The sequence below is a fragment of the Ruditapes philippinarum genome, unplaced genomic scaffold (assembly GCF_026571515.1).
Source record: "Ruditapes philippinarum isolate M1 unplaced genomic scaffold, ASM2657151v2 ctg312_1_1_1_1, whole genome shotgun sequence".
Taxonomy (NCBI): Eukaryota; Metazoa; Mollusca; class Bivalvia; order Venerida; family Veneridae; genus Ruditapes; species Ruditapes philippinarum.
Window position 1 is genome coordinate 76,241 of NW_026860715.1, and position 13,213 is coordinate 89,453.

Genomic DNA, 13,213 nt, shown 5'->3' on the forward strand with positions numbered 1-13,213 from the left:
GATTTCATCGTCACAATTTGTATCGATGTGTCATTGATATCAACGATTTCAGCGATATGAATCGAGATAATAATCGACATTTTGCTGATGGGTATACAGGTAAATAGACCAGCATCTATTGTCAAATACCTAGTTATATACGCTTGTCTTAAATGATATATATCTCTTGACTAATTGAAACCTAAACAATGTAATGTTTATCTTTAGCATATGTTGTTATTTGATGAAAAAATGTGTAAAGATAAGTGATTTAGACATGTTGTTAAATTTCGTTTTTTCACTTAAGCTTATTCCGTTACATTAAACTGTTTTCTTACCATTTTTAAAATTACCAATTATGATAAGTACTCTAAGATGACCTTTTACTTAACTTTAAATTATAGAGTTGTTTTTTAGACGCTCTTAAGAATCACAATTGGATGCATTATATGACAAACATTAAAACATTGTCTGCATATTAAAAGCGTATGCTACGGTTACATAGAGACGTGTAGCAAATTGAAAAACTCCATAACAGAATAATATAATTTGATTTCGTTGAATACTGTGGTATTACAAATGAACAAATGATAGCAAGTTTGCAAGAAACTGTAAGCCGTGCGAATGACACAGTAGTTATACTTAACTATTGATGATATGTTCTTAAGTTCTTAAGAAGTACATCAAAGCATCATAAACGATATGACATATAATGGTTAGTTCCAGCAAGTGCACGATGCGAGTGTAACATTGCTTAAGACATATAATAACAAGGGGCCAATTACTTGAAAACATTCTCGCAAACCTGCTTTTATTTTTAACAATTGTTGAAGATCAAAATGCGTGTTGCTGTTGGACTTTTTATGTTGGTTTAAACGGCTTCATTGTTCTTTTGCACGATAGCCTGAAGTGGGCCCAGTAAAAGCTACAATCGCTTTACTTTATTCTGAAACACCACATATAATGTGCACTTTGGGCATTTTTGTCTACGAATAACTATGTTTACGAATTATGGCATTATGTTGATATTCTATCAAAGATAAAATATTGTTATAACCAAAATATTCTCTTTTCCCCTTGTCTAAGATTATATGTTTTCCAGTATTCATCTTTGAAAATAACAACTGAATATATTATGTATAAATAGCATTTTCTAAATAGACATCATGGTTTGCTCTTTGACGCACCATTACATATTACACTTACACAAGTTTGACTATCATTGTACTTTCTGATACTGAATGTAGAATATACAGTATAAATATCGGATTAAATGACTTCTTTGTATTTTAAAGGTATATTCAAGTAAGAGGACATCATATACCATATCTGATTTCTTTAATTCTTCATGAACTATTTCCATCTCTTAAATACAGAAAATATTCTCAACGATTCTAGTAAGATGAATGCAAACAAATAGGAAAATATCATAAATTTGCAAGCAAAGAAGCGATCTTCATGAATTATCTTTAGCTATTTCAACGATATTTTGCAAATTGGCAAATTGACCTTTAACCTTAAAGGTGCATATGTTTGGCACATTTAACTTTCTATTCAAGAAAGTTTTTATGACAATGGTAAACAGCTTGCTGACTTCACCTATCCCTTTAAAAATGTCGTCTGCTAAGTTTTGTAATTAAAGGTTATCAACGTATTTGGCCGCTATAAAATCTACGTGGTATAAGGAAATATATGAATGGATTCCTGAAGTTTGAAGTAATTCAATCTCAACTCATGGTTGATATCAAACAAAAACTGCAATGCAATATTTTATAGAGATAATTACGAGGCTATATGGGTAGATTCTATTTCAAACCGGCGGTCTGTTACCCTCCCGCTTCATGTAATCACAGGATACGCTAAGCAAGGTCCTTTCAACTTAATCTTGCTGTTAGCACCTGTTTTATACTCGTATGAAAAAGATCCATAAGATGTCCTTTCACCTTTGCTTTTCGCTTAGCACCTGTCTTCGTCGCACGTTCCATTGCTGATGTTGACGGAAGCGGAAGTGACGTTACTAGTAGAAATCGGAATAATATTACACTGTTCCCTAATTGTAAAGTTGATATTGATAGAATTGTAATTGTACGGTCTGTATAAAATGTTGTTTGATATGTCGGCAGTAGCAAATGCGATGGTGTTTTTAAGAGCAGAATAACAAAAGGAGGGCGGTTATAATGATATATTATAAAACGCGATGATTTGAGTTCGAACTCGATAATTGTACGTCTTATACACTGTACTTATCCGTCAAAATTCAAAGAGTTTTCCATTAGTAATAACTAAAGACTCTTCGTGTTATGTTCTGTATTTAAGAGACGAAAAGTTTCGTGAAGAAATCAAGAAGTCATATACGAATCGAATATCAAAGAGCGAGATCCCTTCAAAGAAAATAAAATGGGATTATATACCCGTAGTAAACGAATAAACTTATGTTCTAGTAATTAATTAATTACTGAGATTCAAATTTTATCTTATTTAGCCATTTTGATACCATTTCCACATTTTATATAATTTTATATATCTTTAGGTATATCTTTTCGGATCAAAATGGATTAATGGTTCGGAATAATATTATGCAATTCAAAATGTGTATTTATTTACTACAAGTAAATTCCCCTTACCGATGTTTACTTCAAACTATCTCAAGACTAAATATTGTCATACTTGCCTATTAATTCACTATGTCAACAATTCCCGTGTAAGAATACCGCTCTCCTTTGCGAAGAATATTGTTTGTTTTTATCATTTAACGGTTCTTCTATCCTTTAGACAAACAAGTCAAGTGACTCAAATCTGCTAATTCATTACAATCAAGTGTCCTTATAGTATATATTATAGCTACTCGATTTCATGTTTACTTTCCCAATTTCATGCTAAATGGAATAAGATTATTCAACTTTAACTTGTCAAATTGCTCACTCGAAACACGATTTTTGCCTGTACAGAATAATTACGTATCATTTAGTGTAAGTGAATTCAGTATGCATTTTTTTCATCTTTGCGATATCTAGGATATATTTACAAAGTTGATAAAAAAGTAGTACATTATTGTAATGGTTGTTATAACATGATCGCTGGTATAGTATTCCATTATCAACTTACATATCCACAGCCTGATGATAGGTAATTTTAGTGACATGTTAGTGCTTCTGTAAAAAATTTCTAATTTAATGTTAAACTAAAATTACTACACACATTAACGCGTTTTGGATATGAATCAACACTTTTATGTTTATACGCGACAAAAATGCGGAAAAATTATTAATCATTATATTTTTTTTACATTTCATATATGAAATTAATCTCTTTTTTATCGTTTCGTTATTTTTTTATTATTTATTTTATTTTTTTATTCATTTTTTCAATATATTTTTTACGCCGTTTTTGCGATTGAAATTGAATTTGCACAGCAAATCTAGGAATGAATTTCAAATAATTGTCCTTGGAGAATTTAGTAAACAACCATTCAGATAAACTGATACCATTCCGTTTACCATTATACTAAATGGCGCCGAACTGCATGAAAATGACATACTTGTGTGTGAACAAGCCTTACAGTTTATATGTTGTAGGTTAATATAAAATAAGAATTGTTTATGTACCAATTTTCTATAGTATCATATGAATAAATGTATACATATAAAGTAATTGGATTAAAAAAAACAACTTTTTTTTATAAGACAAAGGGACTTAAAAAGACATATATATTTTGCTTGTTAAACACAGTTGCTTAAATACTAGAAGAACTCAGTGGTAGCTACGAAGGAAAGTTTTGCGTATCCCAGATAATAATAAATCAATTTAGGACACCCATCTCACACATCATTAAAGTATCGCTTTTACCTAATTTCCTGTCCATAATACAATTATTCTGTGTCGGTCAGTTACAAAAATGACCAGCGCAAAACATCATTATCTTGCCCTTTCACTTCTCTGTTTACAGAAATTAAAATGTCACTGTGTAAATAAATCTTCTGCTTGTACGGCAACTGTTGCTTTAAAGATTTTACGTAACTTTCTCAAAAAGGGCGTGTCGTTTAATTTTGTCCGACAAAGCGATGTTATTTCCTGTCCGAACTATCGGCTGTTCGTGGTGAACTGTTACAATGCAACAATGCTGCAATTACTAGATTGAATAACCGTAGATAAACACACTTCGGGCTAGAATAACTTCATTTTAAAATACTGGTCACATCGTTAAATTGATATCTAACTATCACGATGACCACAGATATCTTATGAATTTCAAAAATGTATAAAAACTGACCATTTTCTTAAGTGAATAAATACTAGCCATTCCCTCATATAGATTTAACAAAAATAAAAGCGTCAGTTACCGAAAGTGTGCTGGTCAGCAAAAGCTGGTAATGTTCTCTGAATAAAACTGTTATTTAAAGTTTAAGAAATTACTTTTCGACTACAAGAAATCGTTTTCATCTGCAGTTTGTTTCATTTGGTTTGTGTTGTTTATACACATTGTCGTAAAAATTTATATTGATTATATGAATCAAGCATAAGATTCAAACGTCATTAGATTAGATAAGATTTTGACGTCGACACAGGATGGTGATTTAACATACTTAAAGGAGGCTTAATGTAATAATATTATTTATCTTCAGCAATAAGATATTTTGAAAAAAAATTCATTCAATGCCTTTTCAATGAATTCTACATATATTTCCATAATATGTGACATAAAGTGATCTTTTACTTATTTTCTGTTTATATTCTGAGTAAATTTTATATATGTAGAACTTACACATATAATGAAATAATGTACAATATAACGTCGCTCGAAATGTGATTTGCTAACAGATTTGACTATTTAATGTAAATGTTTTGCTTAATTGATTTCAAGGCCGATGTCACTTATTTTACTTCCTTTTTAACACACACAATGGGGATCGGTGATTGACATTTGAAAACACTTATACATAATGCATGTACATAATTTATATTACACCATAGATAGGGTTACAAGAAATAAAAAATGCCGACAAATATGAAGTCCCTCAACTTGGAAAACATGATTTGCAATCCTATGGGTTTTCTTTGCTTAAATATTGTCGTTTCAGACATGGCTGTAACCAGAGCCATGTTATCAAGATACTTAAATGAGGTTCAGGCAGGTCATGTAACCGAGTTAAAACGTATCCGTGCAAAGGTCTGTTAGATTAAACGATGACAATATTAATTTATGTCATTTTGACCAAAGCATGTGTAATCGCACCGAGCAAAAGTATTGATAAAACGAAGAATGCATGAAAGGCCTACTGACTGACCTTGGTGGGCGGGATTGTCTCATAATTAACTTGTTTACATGTTTCATTTTTGGGTGGGGGGAGTAAGGGAGATTTTAGGAAATGATATTTGTTTCTAACATGTTTTTGTCATTTTTAAGCATGTGTACTTTTGGGATTTCGGACGGAATATCTTTATTGTGTTTTGAAAACGAATAGAGGCAAAAGATGGAATTTGTTTGTCATAATTATAGAATAAGGACTCGTGGTGATTTTCTTATTGATGGGCAAAAGGGTGTGGCTATTTTGTTTCTTTTATGGTTTAGAAATAATTACTTAGTATGAATTTAAACTTCTATTTACAAAGAAGATATAAAAAAGCATCAACTGTTAAACGTATTTTGTACCTACGAATCATATAAATAGTTATACATTTATTTAATTTATTTCATTATTTATTAATTTATTTTGTTGTTAACTATTTTGTATGAACATTTTATTAGTTTATAACATTTATATCAAACAGTTAAATAGTTTGCACTTTTGTTAGTACGAAACAGTTTCTTTTCCATATATATGCACATAATTATACTACAATTACACAAATTTTGATATACACATACAAACAACACTTTTCTAGGAATATTTTTATACATGTATGTAGAAACAGATGCACGTTTGTGTCACATTTATGTTTTTCTTCTTTTCTCGTCGAATGTTTACTTTATTTCAAATGATATTGCAAGCCGATTTAGTACGATTCTAGAAATACAAATGATTTAAGTTTGGTATAGAGATATTAAATATGAAACAAACACGTTTTAGAATATTGAAAAAAATTATAGATAGATACTTTTGTTACTTCCATAAAAGAATCTCTCTTAAAGTATATATCTCTATTTTTTTTCAAAATATTGTTTTCAAAGGGACTTCAAAATAATTATCAACCTGTAAAACTTGATTACCTTTAGATTTGTTTTTTTTATTATTATATTATTACTGAGTTTGAAAGCCTTTTTCATGAAAATATTTTAATCTGATGAATGATAGTAAATAAACATTCAATTTCGACCATCTTTGATTTGATATTCCCATAGCATATTTTACTTATATTTCACCTAAAATTCACGATTTGGTTACTCATTTGAACAAGTCATTGGCATAAATAAGCAATGATCATATCTTTTATTTGATATGTAGATTTCAAGTAATTATTCCTAACAACAATTTTGAAACAAAATGATTACAAAAATAATGTTTTAAAATAGCATATAGAAATATTGTCAAAGAAGCGTACATTTTATAAACTATACGGTATTAATGTTTCATGCATTGTTACCGACAAAATCATGTTCTGGTAAGGAAAATGAAATGGAAATTAAATATCATACAATAAAAGTGCTGTGTGGCGGTTGCGCAAAGTTGCCGAACAGAGTAACACTTTGTTCATGCTTAAATGTTGAGTTCTGCCTAAGTCGGTGCTAGAGAGCGTGGGTGGTAGATTGCATTTACCACTGCGGGCCGTGAACGGATTTAATAAAATCGAGCCTGCATTAATTCCAATTTTGTCATTTTTGGTGTTCTGTCAGGTTTCCAATTTATCTATTATAATATCATTAAGTTTTTGCTATTAAGGGATTATTCTTACCGAAATTTCTTTGACTGGTTGAATACTGTTTATGCAGTTCTTAAGACATTTGTTACATTGATCATCACATTGTCCCTCATAAGCAGACTCGATTTAAATAAGTTTGTGATGTTACATTGTCATTTATTCTGCCTTTTGACTAATACAACCGATAGATTGGTTATTAGGCGGTGCTAAGGGGTGTTGACGGTATAATGAATTTTACGACCGTCTATAAAATGATATGGATAAAACCAAGTCTACAACTTTTGATTTTTTATTCTATTCTATTTTACAACTTTGTTTAATTCATTTTACTGTTTTATTTTAACGCCTTTGCCGTTCTTTTTTTAAGACAAGCGGACCACTTTCGACTCAGAACTTATTAAAAATTCTTAAACACAGACTATTTATTCCAAAAGCTTTACATTTTCATATATAAAACAAGAATACAGCGAAAGCTTTATACATCAGCATCGATCAGAATCTATCTATCTATCGTATATATCGCCTATGTTAACTTGTTCATTAATAGTTGCAAAATGCTTCATCGTGCAATGACCTCACGATGACGTCACATAGCAAACATCATTATATTCTTTGAAATGACGTCAGCTTCGTCCTGTGAACGTTGCATTTGCCTTGTTGGTCTTTGTTCTCACTTTTCAGTGAAGTATAAAATCTTTGCGAGTGATTTTCGCTTTTATAATCGAAAACAATTACTAGTATTTTGTTCAGTGATATACATTTGGCATAGGTTCCAATAGAAAACATATCTATAAATTATATAAAAAAGAACATTTTCGTTTTAATTCTTATGGCAATGAATTATGACCAGAAATAAAGAACTTTGAATATTGCTTTTATGAAAAAAGGTTCATAATTCAAACAACTGAAATATATCGATTGCTTTAAAACCGTACTAGATTGCTTTAATGCCGTACTTTAGAAATCTCGTTTTCAGAATATTATAAAGAAATGCATTAGATCTTTAACCAGATATGTACGTTTGAGACAATATTTGTAATTGTAGATACAACGTGCTATATCTTTTACCGGGTAGATGGTGCAGGACATGAGTAATGTTGCATTTTATTACTCGAGTCGAATCTCTGATTATGACTATAATTCAAATTGTGTGTTATTTTACTTTCTATGTCTTACATCTATTACATCGCTGATATTATTTCTAGGAATTGTAAAAGTGTATATTACGTATCAGAAGACACAACTTCTTTGATGGAGGAATTTTATAGGACAGGACACGTATAGGACAATATGCAGGAAATGCCCACCATTGTGCATAAAGAGATGAAATGTTTTTGGTTTTGAAAACTAAGTTTGGTAATAAAGCGGGGTCTTTAAAATTATCGACGAGAACCGCATCAAATGAAAATAATTATTAATCATTTGAAAATGGTAAAATATTTTTGCAGAAAATAGTATAACCTTTTTTTGCAATTGAGAGGTTAGAATTGTTTCTTTAGTCGCTGAGTCACTAAGTATTGGCAAATGATAAAAACTTACAGCGCAGAATTCCTGAACATCTCTTTGGGAATAAGGAGTTGTCGGAAATCCTGTCACGCCTAGTTTTATGCTAATATATATCCAGGTATTTTATTTGAGTGTTCTCCAAACGGGTGGAAGTCTTTTGATTGTTTTACCATAAAAAATGTCTTCTTATATGGTAAAACATCGTTTCAAACATAAGCTAGGTTCAAAAAGATTTCGAAACTTTACTTTAAATGAAATTGGTAGTTTACTGTTTCTGTTTCCTTCTGAAGAAAGTGTTTTCTCATCTGAGCAGAAAATGGGGTAATTGCAAGGTACTTCTTCTGGAAGAGACACATACAAGACATTATAACGCAAGAGTTATCTTCCTCAGGAAATCAAACGAATGATTCGTTCATGCGTTACAGTTAAGTGCTGTGTGGTAAAAACTCAAGGCGATTTCCTTTATTTATTAATAAATCTCGTGAAAAATAGATTATTTAGCGTCAAACTGACATTTGTCTTTCCAGTTTTACCTTTGAAAACCATACAGAATTTCTACTTTTTCTTGTTTTTAACTAATTTATTATCAAAAAGGTGAAATATAGCATAGTGTAAGTGCTATTCTCTTGCATGTTTCATAAGGAAATATCTATCTTTTGCCAAATAAGAACGTAGCTGCCAGATTGCAAGTTGTTGACCTGGAATTCTACCGCATGAATCATACTTAATGTGTGTAAGAACTCTAGTACAAGGTCTGCGTGACATTAAGATATCATATGTAAGAATTTCATCCATCCAGATGCTTTACTTGAAAAGCTTAAAGTCAAAATTCCTATCTCAGCACATAAATATAAGAACACTCAGTCTCATTTGCAAGGGGGATAACCCTATACCTTTTCCTTTGCTTTCCGTAATTGTCCGATATTGAGGAGATCTTCAACAAACTATTGATTCAACTGAAACGTACACTGAAGAAAACGATATATTTGAATTTAAGATTCGTGTTAAATCAGGAAATATAAAAAAATATGTATATCATTGTTCGTAACTTAATAAGTGAAATTCTGTAGATGAAAAGCACGAAACGCCGGATTTAAAAGCTCATGCTCATACCACTTGTAAAAACATTTATAAAACTATCAGAGATATCGTTTGTCCTTTCCTTTTATTATCAATACAATACCAAATTTTGAGTTTAGTTCAGTGTATTTAAGTTTACAAAACTGTTTATGATTCACTGCAAATAGTTTCTTTCGATAAACATTACTTTTATTTAACATCTGAAACGTTTTGTAAACAGCTTGATTTTCACGAATGCCTTCTTACAAAAATAGGTTCATATACATTTCTAAACTGTATCAGACTGCATACTAGAAAGTTCTTCTAACAATTAACATTGAGACATAGTTGATTTTCATCATTAAAGTTGAAACATTAGATACGGGCAATGTCGTTACTCTTACAGTAGTCATACTTGTTCTGAACCTTCGAAATGAATAAGATGGTGGAAAACAAATATAGCCCATGTTCCAACCGCGAACATCTGATGCCATCTGTTCTAACACGAGCAATGTTCAAAACAGCAGTAAGCATAGAAGGAAAGCCAATCCTTTATAACTTTTAAATGTTCCAAGTACTGCATGTTTAACTAATATCACCATTACTGATGTTTTGTAAGTATAAATGTCGGGATAAAACAAGGTTTTTTTTTATATGTAAACCTCGTTTTGGACATTTTTATCAGCTTCCTATTACCAAGTACAACGTAGATGTGATTTTTAAAAGAAACTTTATAACCTGACTGCAATTGTTTCTTGGAAATGATCTTTCTGCAAGTTGGTCAAACATAGGTCATGGTCAAGTGGAGATACTTCAAACGGCGTATTTGACAATAACATTCCATTAACAAATATATGCCTTTTTCCAAAAAATATAAGATACGAACATATTTATCGTTTTTTCTAATCATTCAAGTATATTTAATAAGGTGCAACATGAGTATTCGTACGTTTTGCTCTGTGAATAAAATGTTTGATATCCATAGTTTTCCTCGGTCTAACGTTTTTAGCATTTCCTTAAATGATTTTGCAAGGTTCGTACTACTAAGACATAGTTCTACTCTTTATGCATGAATGTAGGGAACGTGAGCATTTTTGTCCCACAGAAATTCCAAATGAATTTGAAAAATAAATCTATGATTTTTTATTGAGTTTTATTGCCCACCATGAACAAAAAGATCACTTGTCTTTAGTTGCATATATGTTTTATATTATATTGTACAATACATATTGTGTATTTGTATTCAATATATTACATTACTTATATAAGTTTCTTCGGTTTTTTATGGTTCATTTTAGAAGTGGTGAATCGTGCTCCTTTCAGATTGCAGCAATCTGTTCTTTTTGTTTGGCATTTAATGGAATTTCTTACCTCTTAAGATAGTGTCTTAGCAATACAAGACACTCGTGGAAATTAAAATTGTCAAGCGATTTGTTCAGAACCTATGAAATAAAAGTGAACAAAAATCGGTCATGTTGTATAAAGTTATTACCATTCATCTGCCTATAGATACATGTGTGATTTTAATGGTAAGGAATTCAATATTTCAAGGTTAAAAATGAATCATATAAGATTGATAAATAATGAAGTATTTTAATATTACTTACTTAAAATTAGTATATGCAATCATCAATACTTTTCTTGTTTTTTGTGTTTATTTTTTCCTACTTTTTAAAGAACGAACATTTTGATAATTATATTTTTTTCGCATGCACTTGTTTGTTTTAGAGGTCATCGTTGGTATAGCCTCGTATTTTTTTCCAAAACACTTCAAAGAACCTAATGGATGTTTGCTAGAGTTATGCCGATGGGGTCTTTCACATCTATGAATGGGCTTAACAATCAATTTTTAAGATTTCAGTTCCATTTTATTCAAGTCTGAAGTTGTGCAAATATGTATGTAAGTTATACAAAAATGACCCAAAAAATGAAAAGCATGGCAACATTTTAGCTCAAATCTAATAAGAGTCATTTTCAATTTATTTCTAAGGTTTTTGAATTTCAACGGAGCTTCTTTATTAATAAAAAAAATAATAAAACGCATGAGTGTGATTTTGTTGAATATGTCTGATGGTTAAATGTATCTTTTTTCTCAGACGGTTGTGCTTTTGTTGAATAAGTCTTATGGTAAAGGTATCTTTTTCAAATATGTGTGGACATATTGGAAAAGTTATATTTTGCTCAAAGGTGTGTGCTTTTGTTGATTCCGTCATACGGGTTAAAGAATATTTTTATGTCTTGATAGCTTTTTGTTCTAGCTTGCTAAACAAATTTATTGTGGAAGAGTGATATACGTAGCTTAAACATGAAGTTATGGAAATCTCCTGTGGCTTAGCGTAAATCATAATTTAAATTTACAGATAGATGTGTTAGCTATATGTTAAGTAATATGTTGAGAAAATATTGTCCTTGGAACATAAAATAGAAATTACACTCAATGCATATTAAAACATATTTAGATTTTCTTTTGAAAATTCTGTAAGTTAACATATGTTGTTCTGTTCTACGGGGATTCATGATTGTTGTCCTTTCTGGTCCGGTTGTTTTCTTGATTTATGTTGTAACCAAATATCTAAGGCCTTTAGGTATTGTCCAGTGAGAATTAGCTTTCTTGGTTGTCCATTATAACTGATAAAAAATAAATGATTTTTCCATTGTTTTGGTTTTATTTTCCCTTTTTTAATTTTACAACGCCAAAAACACTGTCAATTATTTATGCGTCTACTTTTATCATTGTATACTAAATTGACCACCCTGCAGTTCAGACACGGGTCCTCTCAAATTTTAGCCTTTTATGTATATCATTAATAATTCATATATTGGTTGGTTAATTGAAAGAATTGCTAAAACATTTTAGTTTTAAAGATAAACATATCTTTAGGTATGAAATATTAAAATAAATCTTTTGTCTTTATTTTTTAAATAAAATATTTTGTTACTAATTTGTAACGTATGTTTATTAAGACGCCATAAAAGCCATATAGTTACGTTATTGAAACACATTTTATATTTTCGTTCTGATTCTTTTGCTTTGAAGTCATAAAGCAATTGTATACATGGTTTACTTGGTTTAATTTGTCATCCGAAAGATTTCCTTCATTTTTTCGGCTGTTCTTGTTGGGAATCTGCCACACAAATTTATCACTTTTTCCATGGTAGTGTTGTGTGTTTGTAATATTACTTCTAGCAACGTGTTGTTAATTTGGTGTTGGTTTTTACTTGGGTTTCAGTCTGTTGTTGCCCTCTACATTCATATGCTCAGGCTGTAAAAACAAATCAAATCTGTTACATGGTTTGATTTTTTATTTACTTATTGTTTGTTGTTTATGTTATCGTTGTAATTTTTCTCGTTACATATAGTATAATCATCTCTACAGATATAGTATTTTCATTATATTTATGTTTATTATTATCACCATCGTGTGTTTTCCTTTTATTGTCAATTGTTCTTTCGTTTCAATGTATACATAAAAATTTGAAGTATCAAACAAAATGTGTCTTCTAAGAAATGAAATTATTTTTCACTGAACTGTTTGTTCATATTGTTCTATATCATAGTTAAAGGCATAAGTTTGTGATGAAAAATATGTTGTTTTTCATGGAGTAAATGGATTAAATGCTTATGTAAAAAGTGGACTAAATGAAAGATGTTATATCATATATTCATGTATGTAATATGACTAAAATTGTATCAGTGCATAGGAAAATATTCCGGATTATGAAACTGCAGGTAAGATTTTTTTTTTTCACCCATTATTTTGAAAACTTAAACGTTAATAATTCTGTCAATATAAGTTCTTAATAGGGGTCA

The 13,213-nt window shown here is 30.2% G+C and overlaps 1 protein-coding gene across 2 annotated transcripts in view; it reads left to right on the forward strand.

The window, feature by feature from the left end:
- The first annotated feature begins 5,499 nt into the window (after positions 1–5,499).
- Positions 5,500–13,213, forward strand: part of LOC132713154 (paired box protein Pax-6-like) — a 47,288-nt gene continuing 39,574 nt past the window's right edge. The window contains exon 1 of one of the 2 annotated variants that reach the window (XM_060695635.1): positions 5,500–5,517. The gene's annotated coding sequence lies outside the window, so the exon portion shown is untranslated. Of the gene's footprint in view, positions 5,518–13,114; positions 13,133–13,213 lie in introns of those variants that run through there. The other variant, XM_060695634.1, reaches the window with a different exon arrangement.